Source organism: Lolium rigidum, chromosome 4, assembly GCF_022539505.1.
Source record: "Lolium rigidum isolate FL_2022 chromosome 4, APGP_CSIRO_Lrig_0.1, whole genome shotgun sequence".
Classification (NCBI taxonomy): domain Eukaryota; kingdom Viridiplantae; phylum Streptophyta; class Magnoliopsida; order Poales; family Poaceae; genus Lolium; species Lolium rigidum.
This window is the reverse complement of record NC_061511.1, coordinates 137,551,586-137,560,271: the sequence shown is the minus strand read 5'-3', so window position 1 is coordinate 137,560,271 and position 8,686 is coordinate 137,551,586.

Genomic DNA, 8,686 nt, shown 5'->3' with positions numbered 1-8,686 from the left:
AACCTATACTAAAGGCCCTTTGGAACCGGTACTAAAGGGGGTTTCTCTACTAGTGTTTGTGCTGCAGCTAGCGGAGCACTGGCGGCGGTGGCATGCGTGGTACGGCCACCAGCTCTAGTGCGGGCTTTGTGCGACCGTGGAGTAGTGGCAGCGTCACGAGTCCTATGGCGACATGCTCTAGCGTGGGCTTTGTTCGGCGGCGGTGAGCTGGATGCTGTGACTTGTGACCACCATCTCTTGTTCTGCTTGTTGTTACTAAACCACGAACACGTCTGTGCGATTTGGTTTAGCGTAGCTCAATTGAGGGCTGACCATCCTAGGCTAAGATCAGAATAAACCACCACTTGCTAAACCTGTTCGGTTCGGCTCTAGAAAGTAACTATAACACGCCACGGTGGATAGAGAGTTAGGACCCATCGGTCAGAACGGGAGAAAATATAAAGGTGGTAAAAAGTGGAAACACGTTTCTTAAATGGGGTAGTTTTGAGAATTTTTTGTTAAATTCGGTAGAAAGTGGCACAAAGTTGATCTTAGGGGTTAAAATCTCAAACACAAACATATATTAGGCTTTATCTATAATATCTAAACTAGCTGAATGACTGTGTGTTGCAACGGATTAATTATTAGTATTAAATATTGTAGTAAGGCGCGTTTGTTGCTGTGTTTAAGAGGCACTAGCAATTATGGGCGCGGCGGCACGCCGCGCTATATGGTGGCCTCTTCATGGTGATTTCTAGCGGTGGTAAATATTTGTGGGTTCCAGATGATTTTTTGTCCAATCAGTAACATCTTGTATTTAGAATTATTTAGAAAGGGAGGTAATACTTGATATTATGGCAAATTGATTGTGTTCATACTTTCTACATCGTTAGGTACAAGAATAACACATTACATGGTCTAACAAAATAGATATCTCAAAGCAAATTGGGTGCTTCATCAGTCTTTCTCTTTCACGTGAGCTGACATGTTGGTTGAGGTGAGATTTTGGTGCCTGGTACAAGGAGAAAAACGCAGAGTTGACGTCCTGTGTTCTGCCGAATCTCTTTATTTACCTAAAGTTTTCTTCAAAATTTTAACTAACAATGAAATACAGTGTCATGATATAATAAGTGACAGACAAAATAACTGATCATCGCATGTCTCGTTCACTGAAAATGTGCAGCCACAGATTTAAATTTCATTGTAACTCGTGAAAAATAGAATGTTGTCACTTAGATTGAGATAATAGTTAATTCTGAAACAAAAGAAACATAAATAGTTTAGGTAGATTGTCAACTTTAGCAAATTAACACCCACATAAAAAAGCATAACATTTACCAAATTCATTCAAAAAATCATAGGTCTTAAACCGTGAATAAATTCCAAAAAAATATCTGAAACTTAGATCTGTTCATTTCCATCGAAGATAACACACTCAATTAAGCCAGAAATCTTCTCCACATGAATGGAGGAATATCACACTCGCATTTTAGTTGTTATGTCCTTTTCACCTGTAACTAAGGGGGCATGAAAATGAATAGGGAGCAAAATTCAGGGACCTCATTACACAATATATATGAACTAACACGCACAAACTCCCAAAGCATAGACACTTTAGTAAGTTGAATAGTTACCAAATACTAACTTGACGGATAAGCATGAAGTGACTGATTCACTATGAAGGAAGCAAAATCTACTTATTGATTTATATGATATCCACTTGTGCATCCCTACCGGGAAGATTGCTAATAATTTCAAGAACTCATTATAAATAAATGAAGGATCCTTACATAGTTACATGGCACTACAACTCTTTGGAGATGATTTAACACACAGAAATGTATTTTGTTGCCATAGAGATTAGCTTGGTAAGTATTCCAGAAAAAAGAACATTCGCTGAATGAAGTACAAAAAAATGAATTACCTTCCTGAGTTTGATTTTGTACCAATCTTCGTCCTCACATTTTACTAATACCTGAAATAAGTAAGAAAAATAGCTTAGGTAGAATATTAGATCTCCAAGGCCCAAAGCAAGGAGATGCTAAAAAAAGACATGAATACATTATTCAGCATTTTCGAATGAAAAAGACATTCCCTCAATTCAGTGCAGTTGCATGCCTGCATAGTAACAAATCTACATTGACAGCATCCTGTTCTAGCACATAATTAATATTTGTTTGGGAAATTGCAGTACAAAATACACTTAACTAAGCAGGTCTTGAGAGCAGCAGCTCAACCATGGTATACCTATTCTAGATTATATATATCACAGGTAATTTCCTCTACATGTTGAGATCAGTCGAGATGAGAAATACTCTACAGCAGATGGAAACATCAGACAAGAAATTTAACCATAAGTGGTGTGTCCTTACATAGCAGGCACAAATCTTTTAGAGGAATGAAATACGTGAGATGTGATAGGGCAAAGGTGACCGATCTTTCGATGAGAGTATGATAGTGTCGATTTGTTGGTGGAGTTCGTGCTTGACGATCCGACTACACGTGCAAAGCTCGTGCGCCAATGCAATCGCTAGGACAATCTCCGGGAGTTACTGATCTTGCGGATGCACGATCAGCCTGACCAACGAGGGTCTTAATTCCTACCTGAAATCGAGAACAAGTAAGAACTAATGATGCAATCAGAATATTGCGGATGAAAGATGAAAGCTTTATTGAATAAGGTGGGATTCCGAATAGTCGGTCTTGTTGCTGGGCGTTGGCCTCAAAAGAAGTACACGAAAGTTGCAGCAATGGCTAACTTTTAGTCTAATCAAAATCCGAGTCTAAACGTGACGGCTATGGGGGTATTTAAAGGAGGAAAAGGTGGGGTTTCGGCCAGCCATACATGTAGTGGCCGAACCAAACCCTAGAAAGCCTTTCCCCCTTCAATACGGACTCTAAAAAGTAGTCTGACTTAATTCTACTCGAAAATGACATGGGCCTGGCCCAAAACTAAAGGTGACGCAGCACCATATTATGCTATGGACGAAATTATGAAGTGGAGAACTCTATATTTCGTCCATGTCTTCATCTCTTCTTATGGTGGCTTCAAAGTCCTGGAAATCTCCACTTGTGGCATCATCTTCAATCCTCAAGTTCTTGCTGCCATCTCCTCCATGTGTGATCATGCTCCAATGCTTGTCCTCCTCATCCATGCTTGGTCCATCATTTCTAAGAGTAACAAACATATCTGATTTAGGCAGCATCATATTCTCGTGTATGTGAGGAATAGTTCCAAGAAACGAAAGTACACGATAGTTCGGTTGTTTGGCACGAGCTCGAGTGATTGGTCCTTGTATTTGTGTCAGTTGTAGGTACAGCGGTTGTATCAAGAGATGGGATGTCCTCATCATGCCCCCCTTCTTGAATTGAAGTCGTCCTCGACGAAAACTCCTCTTCTTCACCAAAGTAAGGCTTCAAATCTGCAATGTTAAATGTAGGACTAACCGGACCCAATTCGCAGGGAAGCTCAAGTTTATATGCATTATCATTGATTTTCTCTAACACCTTAAAAGGACCAGCAGCGCGTGGCATTAGTTTCGACTTGTGCAATTCAGGAAAACGATCTTTGCGCAAATGCAACCAAACAAGATCACCAACATCAAACACAACATGTTTTCTTCCTCTATCCCCAGCAATTTTATACTTAGTATTCATGCGTTCTATGTTGTCTTTAGTAGTCTCATGCAATTTTAGTATCAATTCAGCACGGTTTGTAGTATCCAAATTATTTTGCACAGAAGATGGTAAAGGCAACAAATCAATAGGTGCACGTGGTACAAAACCATAAACAATCTCAAATGGGCACATCTTAGTGGTAGAATGCAGCGAGCGATTGTAAGCAAATTCAACATGAGGTAAACATTCTTCCCACAATTTTAAGTTCTTCTTCAAAACAGCCCGCGGCATAGTAGACAAAGTTCTATTTACTACTTCAGTTTGTCCATCAGTTTGGGGATGACATGTAGTACTAAACAGCAATTTAGTCCCCAACTTTGCCCATAAACATCTCCAAAAGTGGCTAAGAAACTTAGTATCACGATCGAAACAATAGTATTTGGCACACCATGTAAACGCACAATTTCGCGAAAGAACAAATCAGCAACATGTGTAGCATCATCGGTTTTGTGACATGGAATAAAGTGTGCCATCTTAGAAAACCTATCCACAACAACAAAGATACTATCCCTCCCCTTACGTATGCAGAGGCAAACCCAAAACGAAATCCATAGAAATATCCTCCCAAGGTACACTAGGAACGAGGAAGAGGCATATATAAACCATGTGGATTAAGTCGAGACTTAGCTTTTTGACATGTAGTGCAGCGTGCCACAAATCTCTCAACATCTCGACGCATACGTGGCCAAAAGAAGTGTGCAGCAAGTACATCCTCCGTCTTCTTCACACCAAAGTGGCCCATCAATCCTCCTCCATGCGCCTCCTGCAACAACAAAAGACGAACGGAACTATCTGGGATGCATAGCTTGTTAGCACGGAACACAAATCCATCATTGAGGACGAATTTGTTCCATGTTCTACCATCTTTACAATTCAGCAACACATCTTTAAAATCAGCATCATGCGAGTATTGTTCCTTTATAGTTTCTAATCCAAAAATCTTGAATTCAAGTTGAGATAGCATAGTATAACGGCGCGACAAAGCATCAGCAATAACATTATCTTTACCCTTTTTGTGTTTGATAACATAAGGAAAAGACTCAATAAATTCAACCCACTTTGCATGGCGACGATTCAACTTAGCTTGACTACGAATATGCTTCAAAGATTCATGATCAGAATGTATAACAAATTCTTTAGGCCATAAATAATGTTGCCAAGTTTCTAATGTCCGAACCAGCGCATATAATTCTTTATCATAAGTAGAATAGTTCAGACTAGGCCCACTCAATTTTTCACTAAAATATGCAACAGGTTTGCCCTCTTGTAACAACACACCTCCCAAACCAATTCCACTAGCATCACATTCAAGCTCAAAAGTCTTATTGAAATCAGGAAGTTGGAGTAATGGAGCATGTGTTAACTTATCTTTCAGAATCATGAAGGCGTCTTGTTGTGCATCGCCCCACACAAAGGGCACATCCTTCTTTGTAAGCTCATTCAGCGGCGCAGCAATGGATCCAAAATCTTTCACAAAGCGCCTATAGAAACCAGCGAGGCCAAGAAAACTCCTCACTTGTGTGATCGTCTTTGGCTGCGGCCAACTCTCAATTGCCTCAATCTTGGCTGGATCAACTTCAATTCCCTGCGCAGTAACAACATAGCCAAGAAACGCAACTCGATTGGTGCAAAAGGTGCACTTCTCAAGATTACCATACAAACGTGCATCACGTAAAGCATTAAAAACAGCACGTAAATGATCCAAATGGTCCTCCAAAGATTTGCTATAAATCAGAATATCATCAAAGTATACCACCACAAAACGTCCAATAAAAGCACGTAAAACTTCGTTCATCGGTCTCATGAAAGTACTAGGTGCATTAGTTAGACCAAAAGGCATTACTAACCACTCATATAAGCCGAACTTAGTTTTAAACGCTGTTTTCCATTCATCTCCTAATTGCATACGAATCTGGTGGTAACCACTACGCAAATCAACTTTAGAGAACATAATAGAACCACTCAATTCATCAAGCATATCATCTAATCGAGGTATTGGATGACGGTATCGAATGGTAATATTATTAATGGCTCTACAATCAGTACACATGCGGGAAGAACCATCCTTCTTAGGTACCAAGATAATAGGAACAGCACATGGGCTAAGAGACTCACGAATGTAACCTTTATCTTGGAGAACCTGAATTTGTCGCTGAATCTCTTTCGTCTCTTCGGGATTAGTACGGTATGGTGCACGGTTGGGCAGCGACGCTCCTGGAATCAAGTCAATCTGGTGTTCTATGCCACGGATAGGTGGTAGTCCGGGGGAACATCTTGTGGGAACACATCAATGAATTCCTGCAAAAGGTTAGCAACCGCAGGTGGCAAAGAAGGAGGCATATCCTCAAATGAAAACAGAACTTCTTTGCAAATGATAGCATAGCATTGAGTAGTGTTCACATCAAGTTCAGCAATATCAGATTTGCTAGCAAGCAAACAAGGATTTTTCAAACGAATTTCAGTAGCATGGTTCGAATCAGATTTAGTATTAGTCTTATGTGGAACAAAATCTGCAGCAACAATCTGATTCTCACTCTTAAGTTTCTCCTCGTTTTTTACTCTACTAGCTCTAGCAAGATCATCTTTTAGTATTTGTTCAGGAGTCATAGGTTTGAGACCAATTTTCTTCCATCATGCATAAGAGAATACTGATTAGTTTTACCATTATGAACAGATTCTCTATCAAATTGCCAAGGTCTACCAAGTAACAAAGAACAAGCTTGCATAGGTACAACATCACAATCCACAAAATCAGAATATGTACCAATAGTAAAATGCACACGTGTAGTTCTTGTTACCTTGAGCTTCCGAGAGCTCTCAAACCATTGTATGTAGTATGGATGTGTGCGCTGTCTTGTAGGGAGAGAAAGCTTCTCCACCATGTCAACGCTGGCCAGATTATTGCAACTCCCTCCATCAATGATGATCCTTATAGCTCGCTCTTTTACAACGCCTCTTGTTTGGAACAGATTGTGGCGTTGATCATGCTCAGCTTTGCTCAATTGCACGCTCAACACACGCTGTGCAACTAAGCTCTGTACTTGATCAGCGGTGTCGGCTTCCATTACCTCCATCTCTCTCTCGGAATCGAGTTGGCACCATCACGTGCAGCAATAAGGGCCAATGTATCTTCATCAAAGTCACTTGCGGAATCATATTCTCCATCTTCACGCACCAACATCACACGCTTGGTTCCGCATTCTCTCTCTATGTGACCAAATCCCAAGCATTTGCGACATTGAATGTCGCGCGTCTTCCCGTGGAGGCCATGGAAGATGAACTCCGAGGAGGACCAGCCGATGGTGTTGGTGTAGAGGCAGGAGGTGCTCGTGATGCAGGCGCGGTGTACTTGGAGGTAGGAGGTGCTGGTGCAGTACCACGAGATTGTGGCGCTGATTGTCGCGGAGACCACGACGATGTACGACCTGCAGAAACGTTAGCTCTTCTCCATGGTGGTTGACGATCCTGCACTTCACGTTCAGCTTTGCAAGCAAGATGAAACAAGCGAGTAATAGTGTTGTACTCCTTATAATCTAAAATATGCTGAATCTCTTTATTCAAACCACCAAAGAAACGAGCAAGCATAGCCTCATTATCCTCTACAATACCACAACAAATCATGCCAGTTTGCAATTCTTGATAATAGTCTTCTACATAATTTTTTCCTTGTTCTAAGCGAGACAATTTTTTCAGCAAATCACGTTGATAATGTGGAGGAACAAAACGAGTACGCATAGCAAGTTTTAACCCAACCCATGTAGCAGGAATATTTGCTGCGTGTGTTCTATAATATTCAGACCACCAAATAGATGCGAAATCGTGAACTCACAAGTAGCAGCACTAACACGCAAGTGATCAGGGTATTTTAAACATGCAAAGCGTTGTTCTACTTCCAATTCCCATGTAAGATATGCATCAGGATTATATCTACCCTCAAATGGCGGAATATTCAGTTTCAGTTTAGCAACATGATCATCATCATTACGTACCGGGCGTGGAGGTGGTCGAGCGTGGCGGTTCAGCTGCCATGGACGACCAGGTGCAGGTTGTTGGACTTCCTCGCCCTCCAGTACGTTCTCATCTACCTGCTCGTCCGCGTCCCCTTCATAATCTTCGTAGCCTTCATCAGAAGGCGCGTCATGTGCGGCTGCTGCAGCAGGAGCGGTACCTGCAGGAACGTCCGCACGAGGAACGCGGCGCGCGCGGCGTTGCACGTTGGCGCGAGGCGGCGGTAACCGAGTCAAAAGCTCCTGGAACTTGGCGTCGAGCTTGGAGTTGAAAGCTGCCTCGAGGCCATCCAGTTTGTCCAGCGCGTCGGTGAGTTTGGCATCCACGTCATCAATGCGCGCATCGGTGTCGCGAGCATGCCCGCCCAAAAGGTGGGTGAAGTGAGCATGCAAGCTGCTCAGGCGTCATCTTGGCCGGGTCAACAGTGGTCGGATCAAGCTGGTCCCGACATGGTTAGTACACAAAAAGCACAAATGTATATGCCTACAAACTACGGAATATGGTGGTTCACGCGCAATTCGTCAAGCAAAATACAAAACTCTTACAAGTTCTTACCAAACAGGAGGAAGGTGATGTAACAACCAACAAGGATCAGCGTCTCCAAAGATTGCCAAAGCGATTACCAGGTGTCGACACAGTGCACGTGGAGACAATATGTAGAGCTGTAGGAAGGCTAATATGGTAGCAAAACAGCAATTGTCAAAACAGCAATGCAATATTGAAAGTATGCTCAACAACGGTACTTGTGCTTTGGTCCTAGGCTAGACCGTACTAGAGACGCGAGCCTAGAACACGAGCGAGGTCACGGCGCGGCACACAAGCAACTAGCAGCGATGAGGTGGCGACGCGAGGTGTGAAAAATCACTATGATGGCAAGTGTCTCAAACTGATCCCCAAGGTCTAAAAACAGTATAGCCTCAGAAATTTTTTTGTCGAAATTTCGGAGGTGCTCCGGAAAGCGCGCAGGCGCCAAAAAAATGTCGCTATAACGGCCAGTGGCGAAAAGTGATCGCCAAAGTGA